General features: G+C 43.7%; 1 protein-coding gene across 1 annotated transcript in view; it reads right to left on the minus strand.

Annotated features, from left to right (window-relative positions):
• Positions 1 to 22,224, minus strand: part of LOC141111845 (uncharacterized) — a 113,843-nt gene that overhangs the window by 57,301 nt on the left and 34,318 nt on the right. The gene's annotated exons all lie outside the window — the stretch shown is intronic.

Below are 22,224 nucleotides of genomic sequence, written 5' to 3' on the forward strand. Positions count from 1 at the left end.
AGTTCTTCAAAAGCAATTCTTCTGCCAGCTGACATTGGAGCCCTTTGGTAACATTGGTACACTAGAAGGTATATGTTACAACACAATAGGATGAATACTTACGGACTTTGGTTCATTGTGCAGTGCAATGGACTCGGCTAACTGGAGAGTTGTTGGGAGCAACAAAACAACCAAACAAGATCTGATAACAGTACAGAAAGTATTTAACTGGGTTGGAGGAGGAGTGGTTAAAGGTAATTCTGCTCACAGTATGTCTTTTCCTGCCTACAGAACAATGGATGGTCAGAGATCTAATCACCATCTCCATGGGTTGTCGTGGCAATCTGTAGCGATGGAGCCCCCCCCCTCCCCCCTTCCCTGATGCGGCAATGAGCGCGGACCTCCTCACAGGAACTGGACATGCAGCGTGACCGAACCCAGCCTAGAGTGCAGTAGCGCTGGTGTCCCTGTAGCAAATTGGCTTATGTTAGGGCTGGGTCAGTATGTTGAGCTGTTTGCGTTGGTTTCAATTGGAGCCGTATCTGAAGGGTCAACAGAATTTGTGGGCTTGCCGGCGTTCACTTGCTGAGTGTTGGGTGTAGACTGTGTTAACACATGGGGCATGCAGTTCTGTCAGCGGACCCTGTGGCTGTTAGATACCACGACCTCTTCATTTTCTTCCCCCTGCTTTTTTTGGAGGAGCCACAACCCGATCTGCACCTGGCACCAACCTCCCATCTCCTTCCTGGGCTTTTCAATATAAACACCCCTTAGAAATCCCCCTGCCTTCAGGTTTCATTGGGGCTTGTAGTTCATAGACCCAGTTATTGCATTCATATGGTTATGGCCCAGACTACATCTCCTAAAATTCCCAGCACTCTAAATTGTGACACAGTTCCCCACACACGGCTCATGTGTAAGGTAAAGTCTACAGGATTGGAAACATCAGTTTGTAAATGGATAGAAAACTGTCTAAAATATAGAATTCAGAGGATAGTGGTTAATGATTCTTACTTTGAATGGTCTAAGGCAGGGGGTCTCAAATTGGCGGCCCTCCAGCTGTTGCGAAACTAAAGTCCCATGAGGCATTGCAAGGCTGACAGTTACAAGTATGACTCTCACAGGCAGAGGGATGATGGGACTTGTAGTTTCGCAACAGCTGGAGGGCCACCAGTTTGAGACCCCTGGTCTAAGGTTATCAGTGGTGTACCCCAATGTTCAGTGCTGGGACCCTTACTTTTTAATATCTTTATAAATGATATGGGTTCTGGGATTAAAAGTAACATTTTAGTCTTTGCAGATGACACCAAGCTATGCTGTGGAATAACATCCTTACAGGATGTCTCCAATTTACAAGCTGACCTTAATCCAACGCTTTTGCAAAATCCAAGTATACCACGTCCACAGCCCCCCTCTGTCCAAGGTTTTACTTACCACCTTTTATAAAAACAAATCAAATTTGTCTGACAACTTTTGTCTTTCATGAATCCACGCTGTTAAAAATATTAAAAATTTTTTTTTTCCAGCAAGAACTCATTATTATTAAACCCTCCAGTATCTTCCCGACTATAGACGTTAAACTATCAGGTCTATAATTACTTGGTAAAGACTGTGATCCCTTTTTAAATATAAGCACCACATTGACCCTGCGCCAGTCCAGTGGTACCATTCCAGTCATTAAAGAGTCCTTAAAAATTAGAAACAATGACTTTGAAAATACAGAGCTCAATTGTTTTAGGATCGGTGGTGTGGATGTCATCTGGTCCAGGTGCTTTATCTACCTTTATTCTGTCTGTCTAAATATTTCTGGTCCATATCACTTTCGAGCCATTGTGGATAATTTGGAGCTGTGTCCCCAAAAAATATGCCCCTTTTAAACCATTGAACCCACTAAGTAACAGATTCACTCCCTTGCTATCTCTCGCCTTGACTATTGTAACTCCTTTCTCATTGGCCTGCCTCTCCATAGGCTCCTCCCCTCTTCAGTCTATCAAGAATGTTGCTGCCAGACTCATCCACCTTACCAACCGTTCAGTGTCTGTTTCTGCTCTCCGCCAATCCCTACACTGGCTAGCCCAACTAATAAAATTCAAAACACTAACAATAACATACAAAGCCATTCACAACTCTGCCCCAAGCTTCATCACTAATCTTGTCTCTAAATATTACCCGAATCGACCTCTCCGCTCTTCCCAACACCTCCTGCTCTCTAGCTCCCTTGTCTCCTCCTCACATGCTCGTCTCCAGGACTTCTCCACAGCCTCTCCCATTCTCTGGAACTCACTACTCCAATCTGTTCGGTTATCTCCTACTCTGTCCACTTTTAGGCAATCCCTGAAAACTTATCTCTTCAGGGAAGCCTATCCTGCCTTCAGCTAACAACCGAATCTTCTACTTCCCTGATCAGTTCATCCCTTACAGTTACTACCTTCTGTTTCACCAGCCCCTCCCTATTAGATTGTAAGCTCGCAGGAGGGCCCTCCTAATCCTCTTGTATTGAATTGTATTATTGCAGTGTCTCCCTTTGTATTGTAAAGCGCTGCGTAAAATGTTGGTGCTATAAATCGTATAATAATATTAATATTAAAAGCGGTTTCTGAAGTCCATTAGTGAAACAATTCCCTCTGCTACAAGGGGAGGGGGAGGCTGATCAAGATAATCTACACAGGGTGGTGTGCTTTTTTAAACACTGTACCTTGTGGATGTTGCTAGCACGATTACAAAGCACTGTCTATTTGGACAATGCAGATCACAACAAAAGGTACAGAGCCAATTAGAGTGGTTCTCTACCCTACCATGTAATTGCTGTGAGTGTGCTCTCCCTTTTCACTTCATAGAGTGATTGATTGTGAGTGGAAAGAGAGCAGTTTTTTTTTTTAATCAGATAAAAGTTTATTGAAAAACCAATCAACAATACATTCAGACACAGTGTCATTTCAGCCAAAAAATTCCAATACAGTAGTTATATCAGGTATCATATATTGTGTAGCATATGGATTTACATATTAGGTCAGCTGGCTTTATGTGTACAATATCAATTATTATGACACTATCGTATAATTTTCCAATTCCAATCAACAACAATCTAGACTGCGTGTCCTGAATCATAAGGAGTACTATAAAACTTGCACATATACCAAGAACCAGATGTGTATGGGATTTAATAACAGCAATCTACACCTAGATGGAGAGCAAGACAATGTAACATTACTCTCTATCTAAGCACTTATGATTGTTCACCATGGCTCCTCCATGAGCTATCATTTTGAGAACGATGATTTACACAATCATCTTGTCAATTCCTCCCTTTACTAATCGGTTACATCTGCAATAGTCTATCTTTATCCAGTTGTGTTGGACGTAGCCCCGGAGTGTCCAGCCAAGGTTGCCACATTGAACAGAATTTCTTAAGGACATTTCTATGTTGGTAGGTAATTTTTTCCCGTATTAACATATTATTTACTAGTTCTATCCATCGTTCCCCCGTCGGTACTCTCAGGGTTATCCAAAGCCTCGCAATCGTCTTTCGTGCTAGGTATAATAAATGCAATACTGCCGTGTGGCCATTTGGTGAGAGCAAGGGTATCTCCAAGGCACCGAGGAGGCAAACAACTCGGTCATTCAGAATTGGAAATTGAAATACCTGAGAGGTAGTGGACAGAACATATTGCCAGTATTGGAATAGTTTTGGACATTTCCACATCATGTGTAGTAAATCTCCTTCCTGTCTACCACATTTTGGACATGTTGGGGAGTCCCGGAGTCCCCATTTGTGCAGTTTGGTCGGTGTCCTATAAACTCTGTGCAATAAGAATAGATGCGACAATTTATGTGATGTTGAGACTGATACCAGTGGGGCAGAAGCCAGACACATCTCCCATGTTTCTCTGTCGACAGGGCCTAGGTCTTTTTCACACCCTTTTCTACAGGGCAAAATTAAAAGCAACATGCATTGAATGTATTAGTCTGGCATAGACTCTCGAAACCATACCTTTCCTGTCCTCTGTCAGCAAAACATCTTCCATCAGAGGATGTATCACTGATGCAAAGGAAGATATTCTAGTTTCGCTTTGTATAGCATGCCTAAGTTGTAGGTATTGATAAAACTGTGTTCTAGGTATGGCAAATTTGTCTTGTATGTCCTTAAAAGATTTAAATACAGTTCCACTGAACAACTGAGGGACATACTGCTCACCCATCGTTTCCCAAAGATGAAAATCTTTAAGTTCATTCAGTTCTTTGTAGTATTTGTTTTTCCATATGGGTGTGAACGAACAGGAACCTCTGATTTTCAGAATGGATCTGACGTACCCCCACAGGGTGTTCAGTAGCACTATCATGGGTAGAGTTTGTGCAATATGTGTGAGCCCTGCCTCTAAGTGAGATAGGGCCGAGTATAAGGAACCCTCGAATACCAGTAGGGACCTGATGGGGTCACCTTCATCTATAGCTCCCCAGTTGCCCAGGTGTTGAATCTGGGATGCCACAAAATAAAATCTAGCATGAGGAACTGCTAGGCCACCTTGATCTTTGTCTAATTGTAATGTGTGTAGACTGATCTGAGCGGGTTTATTACCCAAATTAAATCCCTGTACTGAGCATCTATTTGAGTAAACCATTTATGTGGGATCCATATGGGTGTATTATGAAATACATATAAAAGTTGTGGGGCCCATACCATTTTTATTAAATTCGCCCTCCCTGTAACCGATAAAGGTAATTTCACTCATGTGGAGCATTTCATTCGGAGTTTATGGAGCAGGGGAACCAGGTTCAAGGCAAGATACTGGCTAGGGTCTGGTGTCACCTGTATACTAAGATAATGGAACTCGCCCACCGTAAGTATATCCCTTGCGCAGTCAGGTAGGGGTTGTAATAAGGGATCTAGGGGCATAAGTACCGATTTATTCCAATTAATGCTGAAACCCGATAACTCCCCAAAGTCAGCAATTAAACGCATCACATTCTTCAGGGAGCTGTCGGTGTCCCCAAGGTAGATCAGAGTATCATCTGCATATAAGGAGATGACGTCTTGTTTGGGACCTCGACAGAAGCCAATAATATTTTGTGATGCTCTAACATGTATGGCCAGTGGTTCAAGGGCCAGGGCAAACAACAGGGGTGATAAAGGACACCCCTGCCGTGTGCCCCGAAAAAGTCTAAAAGGTTCCGAAATGTTTCTATTAAAACGCATTCTTGCCGATGGGGTATTGTAGAGCAGCTGAACCCATTTCAAAAAAGAGGGGCTTACCCCAAATCGTGTTATTACTTCCCATAGTTATGGCCATTCCGCGCTACCAAACGCTTTGGCTGCGTCTAAAGAGAGGATGGCTCTATTACCCGGATTGTCTGTGGGCAGTTGCAGGTTGAGGAATAGTCTACGTAGATTTTGGGCTGTCGATCTAGTCGGTATAAATCCTGATTGATCTCTATGTATCACTGTTTGAATACATTTGGCCAGTCTATTGGCCAGAACTCTGGCCAACAGCTTAACATCAAACATAAGCAATGAAATAGGTCTATATGAGTCTGGGGACAGGGCATTTTTATCTGGTTTCAAGAGTACTATTATAATTGCTTCACTCATGGAGGGAGGAAGTTTTCCAGTTTCAAATGCCTTGTTATAAACCTGTAGTAGTATTGGTATTAGTTGTGTGGTGTAGTGCTTATAAACTTTTGACGGTAGGCCATCTGCCCCTGGCTCTCTCCCATTTTGTGTGTGAGCCAGTGCCTCCAGAAGCTCCTCCTCAGTTAATGGGGTATTTAGTAAGTTCATGTCCGAGACCGACAATCGGGGTATGGGATATTTATCTAAAAATGAGTGGATATCCTCAGAGGGGTGGACTTTTGATGAATAGACATCCTGGAAAAAGTTCCTGAAGATGTCCATAATGGTTTGCATAGTGTAGCAGGGTGTACCCTGTGCATCTGCCACTGCCACTATATGTGAGGATGGTTGTTGTGATTTGGCTAAAAGTGCTAACATGTGACCCGTATTTTCCCCTTCTTCAAAGTGTTTTTGTTGCAAAAAAAACTTTTATTTTCTGCAATTTGCAATGATAGATGTTTGAGCATGGATTGGGAGGCTAACCACGCTCTTTTGGTGTTATCAGTGGGGTCATTTATGTAGAGTGCTTCTGATTTTTGGGCTTCTGCTATCACCAGATTTTACCATTCATTGGTTTTTGTTTTGATATGAGATATCTCTCTAATAAGTTGCCCGCGAAATAAGCTTTAGCGGCTTCCCATACTGTGTCTATGTCTGTCGATCCTATATTTTGTCTATAAAAGCATGTTAAAAGTTCTGGGAGCGGGTCAGGGTCTGGAAGGAGCAATAACCAAAAAGGATTAAGTTTCCATAAGCCATTGCCCCTGACTGCTCCCATTCGTAAGTCTATCGTGAGCGGGGCGTGGTCTGAAGTTTGTCTGACATGATATTGCGAGGAGTCAACCATGGGTAACATGCATTCATTACCCAAAACTAAATCAATTCGTGACAGGCCTCCTATTGAGGCTGATTGGCATGAGTACACTTTAGCATCAGGGTTATGCATTCTCCAAACATCTGTGAGGCCCATCTCCAAAAGAAGGCGGGCAAACGGTGTGGGTCTCTGTGTTCTTTGTGTGTTGTCCCCACTACAGGCACTTAGTTTATCTTTTTCTAGATCAATATTAATTATTGAAATCCCCTATAACCAATATTGGTATTCCCGAAAAGCGGGACGTATAATCTGTTAATAATGTTAGGAGATTGGCTGAGAATGGAGGAGGAATATATAACCCAGCCAGTATACATTTAGTCCCATAAAGGGAGCATAATAAGAATATATAGTGACCCTCAGGGTCAATTTTACTTCCAGGAAGGGAAATTGTGTACCTCTTCTGATCAAGACACTCACTCCCCTCGAATACAAATAGTACGTGACATGGTACTGGTGACAAAATTGTCTTTGTGCAAATGATGGAGTGGATAACGGGGGGAAATGAGTCTCCTGCAGGCATATCACATCAGCATCTATACACTTGATCGTGTGTAGCATGGCCAGACATTTGATAGGGTTGTTAAGGCCCCGAACATTCCAGGACAATATTCTAGTTATTTTAGACATTGCGATAACATAAAAATAAAAGGAGTGATATATCCTTAGAATGTTGTGCTAGCAGATACCAATATCACCTGATACCCTGTATACCGAGAGTCCCACCAGAGCATTAATATTGGGGTACGCTTCGATTTCAGCAAAAGGGGAGTCAGTATTTGTAGAGGTGCAGTTGTACCGAGGGAGATGAAGTCCACAAACAACGGACAAAGTGATAAGGAGGCCAAGGTGAAAAATCCAAGATAAAAAAAAGAAAAAAGAGAGAACGAAAACAAAAAGTAACTGGCCAACAGGGCCTTGTAATCCTGCCGAGGAACAGGTAGAAGTCTGTACCAGACCATCTTTGGGGCAACAGTGGAAGTGCACTTCAGTGTCTTAAAACTTCTCAACAGCTAGAGCTACAGCTGTAGTCAAAAACAGAACTTTGGAAAACAGATAATTGGTTACCTCCGCCTTGGCATAAAGTCAGTGGAAAGAATGAAAGCGTGATGATCTTCTACAGTTGAGCCAGAAGCGGTGTCCTTCACGAAGGTGCAGGGCGCCTGTTGCGAGCTTCACGGATTGTTTGGTCCTCCCGGTCCAGCCATTGTGCAGCTGCAGATGGAATATCAAAGAATTGTACTGATCCCAGTACCTCAACTCTTAGACGGGCCGGGTACAACATTGCGTATTTAAGATCAAGATCTCTGAGGCGACGTTTAACATCTGTGAATTTAGCTCGCTGCTTTTGTAGGTCAGCAGAGAAATCCGGAAAGAGTGATATTTTAGCATTATCAACTTTTAAGGCAGCTGGTTTCAACCTGGCATTGCGCAGAATCACATCTCGGTTCTTATAGTTAAGAAGTTTGAACAGGAAGGGCCTCGGGGGGCTCCCGGCTGTGGAGGTCTGGCCGGGACCCTGTGTGCTCGTTCCACAGAATACATCAGGGAAATCACTTCCCTGCCGAAGGCAGTAATCAGCCGCTTTTCAATGAACTCCACAGGGTTCTTTCCTTCCATACATTCAGGCATACCTATGGCTCGCACATTATTTCTCCTCATCCTATTCTCTAAATCTTCTAAAGGGGATGTATGTTGGGAAAGCAAATGATTGTTATATGTGAGATCTCTTTGCATGGGTGCCATGTCATCTTCTATGGAGCTCACCCTTCCCTCTAGTGCAGAGGTTCTTTCTCTTAACTTCTGTGTGTCTTGGCGCAAGAAAGTGATCTCTGTTTTAACCCCTTTAATCTCTGTAGTGAGGGCTGCAATAGAGATATTGCATGTATTCACAGCCGTGAAAATGTCCCGCAGCGTGGGCTCACCATCCATATTAGGGCTTATTGGGGCCTGGGGCCTGGCAGGGACATCCCCTGGAGTACTCACTGCGTTCCATGCAAATACTGCACTGTTGTTGTCTTCCAATGGCACTGTATCGTCAGTTTCTGAGATACCTCCTGACGAGTCCTCTGGGTTGCTGGAAGAGGCTGCAGGGTCCGTGGAGAGCGGCATGGAGCACAGCTTTTCAGCTGCCTCTCTATGTATCTCTTTCACCGTGCGCTGCGTTAGGGTGCCATTTTGGCTCATGAGGTCTGAGAACCGGGACAAATTATTTCGTTTTACGGAGGCCATCGAGTTCGTAATGGCTATGAAATGTTACTCACATGTTCAGGGGGCTTTCTGATCACCGGTGAGCTGTGTATGGAGCAGATTGAGGCACTTTCTCAGGATAGATGGACGGATTTTCGGCGGAGAGCTCTGAGAATGCGTCCGGCTACATCCGCTGCCTGGCCACGCCCCCTGGAAAGAGAGCAGTTTACCCCTGACTGCAACCTTCACCAGTGCTAGTGCCAATCAAAGCCAATCCCTATATAGCCAAAACGAGTGCTACCAGTACCAGTGCCCTCACAGCCAAAACCAGTGCCTGTACATCCAAAATTAGTGCCAGCACAGCCAGTATCAGTGCTTGCCTATCCAGTACTACTGGCAAACAGTGCCAGCGCAAGCAATGCCAGAGTCACCCATTACCATTGCCAGCACAGTCAGTACCAGTGCCTATACAGTTTTTTTTTTTTTGTTAAAGTGAACTTATCCTATAAATATAATTTGAGTAGATTTGACCTGTTATGGCATATTTATTTGGATTTGATTTGGTCCTGTGGCAGTTTGGCCATGCACTCTAGGTACCAGCTTCAGCAAGAGGAATCATCATCATGCAGGCGAGCTGTCTACACTGTGATTGTGTTACCAACCAACCTCTGTTTATGTGCTTCAAAGGGTTACACAAGGAGGATTAATATTGGGATTTATGAAAAATGACTGAAACATCCAGTCAGTGTTAATATGTACCAGTGGGCTGTGTTTTATGAATAATAAACATTTAAACATGAGATATGAACAAAACATATCCCTCTATAGTGTGTACTTATCTCACTCCAGAGCACTAAAGTGCCATTTCTGTCTCCTTCTTCTGCTATCAGCATGAATCACTTCTGACAAGTTTTCTTGACACCAAGAGACCAAGAGATAAAAGATGACAGGGGAGGGAGCTCCAGCACACAGCCTGTGATCGACAGCCACAACTCTGTTCCTGTCTTGGGTGTGAACGGGGGGGAGATGTGCCCCTTCCCTCCAATCAGCTCTGCAGAGTGTAACTTCGGCTCCCAGCCCCCTGTTTTCTGAAAGCCCAGAAAAGCTGTTTATATTCTGCACTTTGAAGGGCTGTAGAGAAGAGAAGACTGCAGATAGACAGGAACAACTTATGTAGGAGGATTTGTTTCATCTCTGTGTACCACCTGAGACCAGTCACTTCACTGGGTATATGGAAAGGTTTACATCCACTTTAACCGCTTTTTGCGCATGCTAGCCGTCTAGTGCTATAGCCGAAAGATGGCTACAGCGCGGGCTTCCAATTCCGGGAGGGCATCCATGGAGGTTCTAAAAGATGAAGAGAGAATAGAAGCAGACTTTTTAAGGCTGCCACTATAATCCCAGCAAGGAAAAAATGTTACTCAAAAAGTATAAAAATATCAAATTTATTATAACATTAAAACATGCATCAAGAATGAGTACATAAACAAAATGGTATATATCCCATATAGAACCATGGCTGGACTAGGAAATCTTTGTGAATGGCATGAGAATAGTCAAAAATATATGTTGTAATGACTGTGGTCTTCTCGTTATGGGCCAGCCAAAGGATTCACAACGCCAGCGCCAATGGATCACTACGCGTTTCGCTCTTAGCTTCCTCAGGAGATCCTATTAGTACTGGGAGATGCATTGAAATTAGTTTATGAACTAACAAATATATATATATATATATATATATATATATATATATATATATATATATATATATACTTAGTGCATGATAGAGTAACAAGAAACAGAAAACAAAATCCACATTGAGACATTGTGATAAATTTCCATGGAGGTCCTCCCGTGATCGCGCTGTGCACTCTGTGATCGCCATGTTGGAGTCTCAGATGTATAATCTCATTCACCTGAGCAGGAAGTGGCTGCAGCCAGAGACTCTGACCGCACCAAAGATTGTGGAACATGTTGTTATGGATCGGTTCCTGAGATCTCTTCCTACTGCCATCCAAAAGTAGGTAAGCCATGGAGACCCAGAAATGGCCGACAAACTTTTGGATCTGGTTGAGAGGTACTTAGCTATAGAGAACCTGACTCTCCCAGGGGCTTAGTCTTTCCACCCTAAAACTAGACCATCCCCAGTAGCGGGTAAGATGATACCAAGGGGTGTGGGTGGAGAGAGTGAGAGGGCAGGAGTTCTACCTAATGTCTGGCGAGAGCAGCCTGGGAAGTCAAGGCCGCAGGAGGCATGCGAGAAAGATTATTTGTTACCGCTGCCGGCAAGAGGGACATATGGCAGCAAATTGCCCACTTGTGGATGAACCTATGCAATGTGACGTTCTAAGGGACCGGTGTCAGTCGCTGCTTGTGACAGTTGCATTCACTGCCATTCGGGGAACTGAGAAACATTTATGCAAAATGTATATTAATGGTAGAAATGTTGTTGGGTTGCTGGATTCAGGTAGCCCGGTAACATTAGTAAAAGCTGAATTAGTTACTATAGAGGTCTCTGGGAATAAAAAGGTGGCTGTTTTTTGTGTGCATGGGGACACCCGAGAGTATCCTGTGGCTACAGTGTCTTTTGAGGCTCCCAAAGGTAACCTATCTCATCAGGTGGGATTGGTGTCTCACTTACCACATGATGCCATTGTGGGGAGGGATTTTCCAAAATTCTGGGAACTCTGGTATGGTCCTGATTCCCCCACTGTCACCCTTTTAAACCAGGAAGGTGAATCCCAGAAGTCCTCTGAGAGTGGTGAGGAATCTCCAGAATTCCCCTTGTCGGTGTTGGCATGGGAGACCCGAGAAACTGGGGAGGAGCCAACATCCTCAGACGAAAACATGCTGTCTGTTGAGTTTTCGGATCTAGAGGTTGACAGGGAAAATTTTGAAACATAACAGTTAAAAGACCCCACCCTAATAAAAGCACGGGAACATGTGGTAAGAGTAGATGGCAAACTAGTGAACCCAGATAAGATTTGCGCATACCCGTACTTCATTGTGGAAAGGGATCTACTGTATCGAGTTGCTCAAAGGGCAGAAGAAACCATTGAGCAACTTGTGGCCCCCAGAACTTACAGGAAGTTGGTGATGGAGTTAGCCCATCGGCACATTCTTGGAGGTCATTTGGGGGCAGAAAAAAAACAAAGAGAGAGTATTGCAGAGATTCTATTGGCCTGGGATCATGAAGGAAATAGAAAATTATTGTTCCCCCTGCCCTGTGTGTGAGAAGTCGGCACCTATGCCACATTGAGGTCCCTTTTGAGAGGATCGCAATGGATTTGGTAGGTCCGATAATGAAGTCCGCTAGGGGGCATCAGTACATTTTGGTTATACTGGACTATGCCACCCGCTATCCAGAAGCAATTCCTCTCTGTAATACCTCTGCCAAGACAATAGCCAAAGAGCTATTTCTTGTTTTTAGCTGCATGGGGATTTGTAAGGAACTAATTACGGACCAAGGTACACCCTTTATGTCCCGGGTTATGAAAGAGCTATGCAAGTTGTTTAAAGTGACACAATTGCGGACAACCGTGTATCACCTACAAACAGATGGGTTGGTTGAAAGGTTCAACAAAACCCTAAAGCAAATGTTAAAGAAGGTGGTGGAGAGAGATGGAAAGGATTGGGACAGTCTAATACCATATTTGATGATTGCCATCAGGGAGGTGCCACAATCCTCTATGGGTTTTTCACCCTTTGAGTTACTTTATGGGAGACACCCAAGAGGGCTGTAGACATCGCCAAGGAAACATGGAAAAGTGAGAGGTCTCCTCACAGGAGTGTAATTGAGCATGTCGCCCAGATGCAAGATAGAAAAGCACAGGTAATGCCAATTGTAAAAGAACATTTGGCCCAAGCGCAGTTAGCACAGCAGAGGGCGTACAATCGTGGGGCCCAGACCCATACCTTTTCCCTGGGGGATAGGGTATTGGTACTAATCCCTATGATTGAAAGCAACTTCCTGGCCAAATAGCAGGGCCCATACGAAATAATTGGAAAAGTGGGTGAGGTGAAATACAGGGTCATACAACCATGAAGGAATAAGCCAGAACAGATGTATATCACATTAATCTGTTGAAAGCCTGGAGGGATAGGGAATCCCTAGTCGCAGAAACATTGTTGTCACCGGCTCAGTCTGATTGCTTGGTTCCTGAGATTGGAATAGCAGTCACTTTATCGAAACCCCAACAATAGGAGGTTAAAGAGTGTGTGCTCTGGGGTAGAGCATGACATCATCACCCGGTCAGGTGAAAGGGTAAAACTAAAACCCTATCCCGACGGGAGGCAATACGTGGGGAAGTACAAAAGAATGCTTGAATTGGGTGTGATAGAGGAGTCCAAGAGTGACTGTTCCAGTCCTATCGTGTTAATGTCCAAACCTGATGGAAGCTGGCGGTTTTGTAATGATTTTCGACAACTAAATAAATTTACAAAATTTGACACCTATCCTATGCTACGTATAGATGAGTTGATCAACCGTCTGGGAGCAGCGCGGTACATGACAATGCTCGATCTGACCAAAGGGTATTGGCAGATTCCCCTATAGTCAGCAAAAAAAAAATCAGCAAAATTGAAAACTGCACTTGTAACCCCGGATGGGACATTTCAGTATAGAAGAATGCCTTTTGGGTTACAGAATGCGCCGGCAACATTTCAGCGGAAAATGGATATGATTCTGCGGCCCCATCCGAAGTATGCTGCAGCTTACCTGGATGACGTGATTGTCTACAGTACAGATTGGGCCTCACATCTGCCAAAAGTGAAAGCCGTGTTAGATTCCATACGGGTAGCTGGGTTTACGGCCAATCCTAAGAAGTGTACCATTGGACAGGAAGAGGCCAAATATCTGGGATACACTATTGGGAGGGGAGTAAAAAAAAAAAAAAACAACAAACAAGGTTAAAGTCATAGATAGTTGGCCGGGTCCCAACAGCAAGAAGCAAGTACGAGCGTTTTTAGGAATTGCTGGCTATTATTGGCGATTCATTCCTCACTTTGCTTCTCAGGCTGTACCCCTAACCAACTTGGCAAAAGGGAAGGAGTCTGTCATGGTTAAATGGTCTGAAGACTTCTCTAAGGACTGCCACCCAGAGGCAGAGGCATGATGGGACTTTTAGTTTTGCAATAGCTGGAGGTCCGCTAATTGCATATCCCTGCTTTAGTGGCACACCGTGAACTTAAAGGAGTTGTAAACCCTCGTGCATCCTATGTATTAAGGTGAAAAAACACCTGGCAATGACTGGTCCCCCAGCCCCCCCCCCCGTTTTACTGACCCCTGAGCCCTGGAACTTGACCCGGCGGGGACGTGCTGTCCCTCTGCCGGGGGGTTACCGGCTCTTGATTGGATAGATTGATAGCAGCGCAGCCATTGGCTCCCACTGCTGTCAATCAAATCCAATGACGCGGGCGGCGGGGGGGCGGGGCTAAGTCCGACATTCGGTGGCTATGGACGCCAAAAGCTAGACTCAGGAGCGCGCCGCAAGGTAACCCCCCCAGGAAAGTGCTTCTCCTAGAGGGTTATCTGATGTGGGGAGGAGCCGCGAGAGCTGCCGGGGGACCCCAGAAGAGGAGGATTGGGGCCACTCTGTGCAAAACGAGCTGCACAGTGGAGGTAAGTATGACATGTTTGTTATTTAAAAAAATGAAACGAACCCTTACAATCACTTGAAGTTCCTACATATAAACATGGTACGTTCCAACATGTTATGGTAGATTTTTAGACATTATTTATGTAGCACTAACCCCCGAAGGAGCTGCTGATTTATATCGGGCTGTTACCGTCACCTCTTTAATTTCACCAATACCAGAACTTAGAGTCCATGTTGAGCTTTGTATCTGACAATGTAGGCACCAGTCACTTTAGTACTTTTCCAATGCTTTAATGGGAAATAACTTGAAGAAGTAGCAGGAAAGAGGTAGAAGAAGAGTTGCAGGAAAATTCAAATACCTTTTCTTTGAATCACTGAGGAATTGAAATCTCGGGGACGAATATACCTTCAGTCCAAGATTAAATCTCTGCCCACCCGGATAGGTCTCTCTCACTGACCCAGCAGCGGAGCGTAGCACGAACAAAAAGTCTCTGCCACAGACTTGAGAAGAACAATTTAACTGTACGATCCTCTGCCACAGGACGTAGTAGTTTTAGATGAACAGCAACACAGTACCAGAACCTCTAAGCCGACCCGGCAGTACTTGTGTGGTAGATTAGGTTAAGATGCATCCTCCAATTGAGTCACCAGACCCCTCTTGAGACCAGCCTTCCGCACGGTCCTCTCCAAGATGGGTCCTCCCCTGGGTCTTCTCAATTGTCCGGGTTCTTCCTGCAGGACAGACAGCACAGGACCATCTCTGTAGTAGTAGGCCCCAGACAGGCTTCTGGGCCTACTTGCACAGCTGCAGCAACGCAGCCCTCCGGCCTGGAGGGCCACGAGGTAGAACTTCCCCTTAGCACATGGCGTCTGTCCCTTAAATACTCTATCCCAGAATGCATAGCAGTGGACCACCTCTGCTGAGTTACCTCTGGGAAAGAAGAGCACTCAATACACTTCAGCTTGTTGCTTTTCCAACACCGACCTATGGTGACAACGACACCTACAGGCAACAGTGTGGAACTGCACGTAACACAGCCAATGCTGCAACAGAGGCTAATTTAGCCATAGATTAACTCTGAACTACCGTATATACTCGAGTATAAGTTGAATTTTTCAGCCCTTTTTTTGGGCTGAAAGTGTCCCTTCGACTTATACTCGAGTTACCGCCGTCTGTCTGCATGATCAGCGTGTCATGCAGGCAGACGGCGGCCGGCGTGTGATGATAGTGTTCGGCGGCTATTCCAGCTTTCAAAAGCCGCGCCTCCTGCTCGTCTGTGATAGGCTGAACAGCTGTCAGTGTACAGCCTATCACGGACATTCTCTCATCCTCGTCCGTGGTATCAGCGGTCAGCCTATCACAGACGAGGAGGAGGCGCGGCTTTTGAACTGTGGAATGGCCGCCGAACACTATCATCACACGCCGGCCACCGCTTGAGGATGGAGATCGCCACAGGGAGGCTGCACATGCACACAGGACATGTACAGGACACATGCACACAGGGACACAGGAACAAAGGACACACATGTACAGGACACACATGTACAGGACACAGGACACATGCACAGGGTACAGGTAGGCTGCACAGGACACAGGGAGGCAGGCAGCTGCAGATGGGCATTGTTGACCCTCTGCATTTCTCACCCTCGTCTTATACTCGGGTCAATAAATTTTTCCCAGTTTTTTGTGGTAAATTAGGGGCCTCGACTTATACTCGGAACGACTTATACTCGAGTATATACGGTATATACAAAATAAATGACCCACTAAATTTACATATAAGCGCCTGATCAAAAATATGCCAGCGCTACATTTATAAACACAATTTTACTATTAAAGGTTGCTTCGCAACAATTTGCACATGTACTTTTGTTTATAAATGTATCTAGTTTTTTTTATTCTTACAGTTTCATGTTTCCATGCATTTCCCCCGTATTATACATGGTGATGGTTTACTATGTCTTTATTATGTTTTTACTTTTTTGACTTTTTTGAGATATTGGATTTTCTTATATATGCGTATCTTTGATATGTACATGTGTATATATAGCAATCCTTTATGTTTTTTATTTTTTTGTATATGTTAACCATCTCGTTTTGTGGTCTATTTCCATTTTTTCCCATGTTTTCTCAGGGGCCTTGCATGTATGTATGTATGTATGTATGTATCTCTTCTTCCTACCCCCCCCCCCCCCCCCCTTTTTTTTGACCAAATGTGTTTACAATTTAAAATCATTGCATGCATCATGTGACATGTTTAAATCTGGTATATATTTGTCAAACAATATGTGGTCATTTAGCTATGACTAAGCAAATGATGTTGTGAAATGCGTCAGCTGTTTGTCCTGCTTCTGTTGTCACATGAACGTTGACCATTCATTAAAATAAAGGCTTTTATCGGAGTGCAGCTGTCCAGAATCCATTTCTTCAATATTGCTCGTGCTGAGTAGGGATGAGTCCGATGTTCGAGTCAAACATTTGTCTCGAACATCGGGTGTTTGCCTGTTTGCTGAATAGCAAACAATTTGGGGTGTTCGCGGCAAATTCGAAAGCCGCAGAACACCCTTTAAAAGTCTATGGGAGAAATCAAAAGTGCTAATTTTAAAGGCTTATATGCAAGTTATTGTCATAAAAAGTGTTTGGGGACCCGGGTCCTGCCCCAGGGGACATCTATCAATGCAAAAAAAAGTTTTTAAAACGGCTGTTTTTTCGGGAGCAGTGATTTTAATAATGCTTAAAGTCAAACAATAAAAGTGTAATATCCCTTTAAATTTCGTACCTGGGGGGTGTCTATAGTATGCCTGTAAAGGGGCGCATGTTTCCCGTGTTTAGAACAGTCTGACAGCAAAATTACATTTCAAAGGAAAAAAAGTCATTTAAAACTACTCGCAGCTATTAATAAATTGTCGGGTCTCGGCAATACAGATAAAAGTCATTGAAAAAAATGGCATGGGGTCCCCCCAGTCCATTACCAGGCTCTTTGGGTCTGGTATGAATATTAACAAATTGGCAAAAAGGAGACCCCCTAAGGAATGGGACTTTAAAGAGTAACTGTAAACACGTGAGTATAAAAAATATACATCTTTATTAAATATCGACAAACAACAGTTTGAAGAGATAAAAAAGGTCACGTCAAATATATAAATCCATAAATGGTTGGTGGATGTAGATATATGTGGAACAACTCCCTTTACTTGACCCAACGTTTCTGGCTGAATGCCCTTCTTCAGGGGTTTTATTCAAGCATACAGAGTCATATATGAAAACATATATTTCGAATATTAATGTATAGATAATGAACACATATTAAATTGTACTGGAAATATATCTCAGCAGTGAGAGAACAAACGAAACATCTTACATCATGCCCAGTATTTCTCCTCCCCCGTTCGCTGGTTTTCTCCACCCGGCACAGGGTGGGGGGGGGCGCGTTATGACACATTCCTGTTGGACGCGCCTGTCCCCGCCCCACTAATTAGTGGCGTATCTGCGTCGGTGCTCATCTAGCGCAGGGCTCCGCCCCGTTCGTCGGGACGGGGCCCTTCGCTTCCTGAACAGGGGATCCTTTTCCGCGCATGCTCAGAGACCGTTTCCAATTCCATGGCCTCACCACAGAGCTGCGATGCCATTGCGCATGCGCGTGGGTGATTACGGTCTCCAGATGCGACCACTTACTTTACAGTCACAGTGACGCTAGCAACGAGCTTCTACGCTTGCGCGAGCGTCCCCCTGCTTACTATATAGAACCATCCCCGTAGCAGTCTACCACAGCTGCTGCGGCTTTGTTTTCTTAGGGGACACGTACGGCCGGCCCAGCCATCTCCACAGACAGGTAGTCATTGCTTATATTTCGGGACATGTCTTCACCATTTTGCCCTTATTCTGCCAACTAGCCCTATTTTTCCTTATGCTCTTATCTGCTATTTACACGGGCATATTTCCTGGATTGGAGGACCTAACCTGGCCCCTTTCTTTTGTAATGCAGATATTGCCGCTACACTTTTTGGGACTACCTCTATCCCCTTCCATCTTGTTTTTATGGTAGGTGTTTACATGTGCGGCTTCTTTCCCAAAAGAAACCTGTGGAGATATGTGGATGTGCATATACTTATCGATTTTGAGGTTTCACCTGACTACTGTGCGGCTTTTTGGGATCCTCACTGGTGATACCGGGGGGGGGGGGGGGGGGGGGGTTTGGAGAAATCTTCTTTCCAGCTGTTAGCTGCTCAGCTACTGTTCCTAGTGGTCATGTGAGATATCAAGTTGGATTTTTATGATGTAAGATTTTTCGTTTGTTCTCTCACTGCTGAGATATATTTCCAGTACAATTTAATAAGTGTTCATTATCTATACATTAATATTTGAAATATATGTTTTCATAGATATATGACTCTGTATGCTTGAATAAAACCCCTGAAGAAGGGCATTCAGCCAGAAATGTTGGGTCAAGCAAAGAGACGGTGACGTTCCTGGGTGACCCCGCCCCCTCCTACGCACAGAGACTTCCCCATCGCTTTCCCGGGGCTTCAGAGGGGGGCGTGGCCACCCATTTACATAACTGAGTGGCCCCGCCCCCTCTGACGCCCCAGGAAAGCGATGGGAAGTCCCCGTGCGTCAGAGGGGGTGGGGTCAACTGAGAATGTCACTGTGTGGCCCCGCCCTCAGTTATTAAAGAACTGTCAAAGCGAAGACGCGTCATACAGCGGGTGTCTTCGTTGGAGGCGGGTCGGTCGCGGCTTTGTTTTTTTGTTTTTCTTTTTCGTTCCGTCGGTGGAGCGAGAGAAGAAGATGAATGGACTTCATGGGACATTTTTATTTTTTATTTTTTTTTATTGTATTTTTCCACCATGTATTTATTTATTGTTTTACAATATTATTTTTTTAAATTTTTTTAAGAGTTGGGGGGCTTTGGTGAGAATATCGGGGGTCTAAGCAGACCTCTGATGTTTCATCTTTGAGACCGAGAAAGGAGATTGAGAGCACAGCCTCAGCTGCACAGAATGAATGGACAGGAATAGCTCTGTATAGAGCTGCCCCTTTATTCGCAAACTGAACCATAGTAACTACAGTTTGCTATGTTTCAGTTATGAATGGACTTAGTCCGTGATTGGCATGGATCACTAACTCTCCATTCAGAATAGGCTTCATCCTGAATGATACCCTTCAGCAGCTGGCAGGAGGGGGGGGACTCTGCTAAGCTGTGGGGACAAGGAGGGGGGGTGCCAGGAGAGAGCATGGGGGGACCAGGAAAAAGTACAGGGGGGCTGGAGAGCACACGGGGGGCTGGAGAAAGAATCTGCATAGGAGGAGCGGTGGGTGCGCTGCATATAGAGGAACTGATCTTTCCATTTCCCCTACTTCTCCTCTCCCTCCCGCAGGCTTTCAGCAGCTGCAGGAGGAAAATGGAGAGATCAGATTCTCTGTATCAGTGCTTCTCCATATTTTACCAGTCAAGGCGCAACATATTACCTCTTCACTGCCTGTCAAATGCCTCTGAAAAGCGGCCTGAGCCTGCATCGCTTTTCAGAGGAATTGTATTTTCTTGTTTGTATTATGAACCCGCCCTAAAAAAAATCAGTTCTGATCTTAAAGAAAAAGGGCGTCAGGATTAAAAGTAATGTGTATACATACACACGCATGTAAACACGCACATACATATACATACACATATAAATATACACACACACACAAACATATACACATGCACACACACATATATAAACATAAACACATGCACACAAATAAAGGCACACACACCCAAACATGCAGACATGCAGACACATATAAAACACACACATACATACAAACATATATAGATCACCTTTTTAACTGCATGCCGACCGCCGGCTGTCAATTGAAGGCCAGACGGCGCAGCCCTCGTTGCGGGAGGACGTCATATGATACCCTCGCTTTCCTGGCCCACCAGGGCGTGCACCCGCCATGTCACTGGGCACCCGGTGCGCGTGCCCGGCGGCCGCGTTGTCCCCTGGGCACCAGCGATTGCCGGTAACACAGCAGGACCATGGATCTGTGTATGTAAACTCACAGATCCACGTCCTGTCATGGAGAGGAGACCGATGTGTGTTCTCAGTACAGAGGAACACCGATCGGTCTCCTCCCCTTCTGAGTCCCCTCCCCCTACAGTTAGAATCACTCCCTAGCAAACACAGTTAGCCCCTCGATTGCCCCCCTAGTGTTAACCCCTTCACTGCCAGTCACATTTACACAGCAATCAGTGCATTTTTATAGCAGGGATCGCTGTATAAATGTGATTGGTCCCAAAAATGTGTCAAAAGTGTCCGATATGTCCGCTGCAATATCGTAGTCACGATAAAAATCGCAGATCGCCGCCATTACTAGTAAAAAAATAAAAATAATAAAAATGTTATAAATCTATCCCGTATTTTGTAGACGCTATAACTTTTGCGCAAACCAATCTATATACGCTTATTGCGATTTTTATTACCAAAAATATGTAGAAAAATACATATCGGCCTAAACTGAGGAAAAAAAATGTGTTTTAAAGAAAAAAAAATTGGATATTTATTATAGCAAAAAGTAAAAAATATTGTTTTTTTTTTTTCAAACTTGTCCCTCTTCTTTTGCTTATAGCCCCCCCAAAAAAAAAAACTGCAGATGTGATCAAATACCACCAAAACAAAGCTCTATTTGTGGGGAAAAAATGATAACAATTTCATCTGGGTACAGTGTTGTATGACCGCGCAATTGTCATTCAAAGTGTGAGAGCGCTGAAAGCTGAAAAATAAACTGAGCAGGAAGGGGGTGGAAGTGCCCGGTATTGAAGTGGTTAAAAATCGGCAGCTGCAGCTCTGTACCTTCACTCTCCATACCGGGTACTGCACTGTAGGGGGAGGCAGAGAGCACACACTGTCTACACATCTCTCCTTTCACTTTCACTTTCAGAGTAAACACAACGTGACCGAGATCCTGTACTGACCATTTACACTGCTGAGGATCGGGAGCTCGGTCCCATATGTATTCTGCAACTCCTATACCTCCGCCCCTGCCAGCAGCTACACATACTGTACACATACTATACACATAATATACACATACTGTACACATACTGTACACATACTATACACATAATATACATATAATATACACATACTGTACACATAATATACACATAATATACACATAATATACACATACTGTACACATAATATACACATACTGTACACATAATATACACATACTGTACACATAATATACACATAATATACACATACTGTACACATAATATACACATACTGTACACATAATATACACATACTGTACACATAATATACACATAATATACACATAATATACACATAATATACACATACTGTACACATAATATACACATACTGTACACATAATATACACATAATATACACATACTGTACACATAATATACACATAATATACACATACTGTACACATAATATACACATACTGTACACATACTATACACATACTGTACACATACTATACACATAATATACACATACTGTACACATACTGTACACATAATATACACATAATATACACATACTATACACATAATATACACATAATATACACATACTATACACATAATATACACATAATATACACATACTGTACACATAATATACACATAATATACACATACTGTACACATAATATACACATAATATACACATAATATACACATACTGTACACATAATATCCACATACTGTACACATAATATACACATAATATACACATAATATACACATACTGTACACATAATATACACATAATATACACATAATATACACATAATATACACATACTGTACACATAATATACACATAATATACACATAATATACACATACTGTACACATAATATACACATACTGTACACATAATATACACATAATATACACATAATATACATCATATAATATACACATACTGTACACATAATATACACATACTATACAC

The sequence above is a fragment of the Aquarana catesbeiana genome, linkage group LG11 (genome assembly GCF_042186555.1).
Source record: "Aquarana catesbeiana isolate 2022-GZ linkage group LG11, ASM4218655v1, whole genome shotgun sequence".
Taxonomy (NCBI): Eukaryota; Metazoa; Chordata; class Amphibia; order Anura; family Ranidae; genus Aquarana; species Aquarana catesbeiana.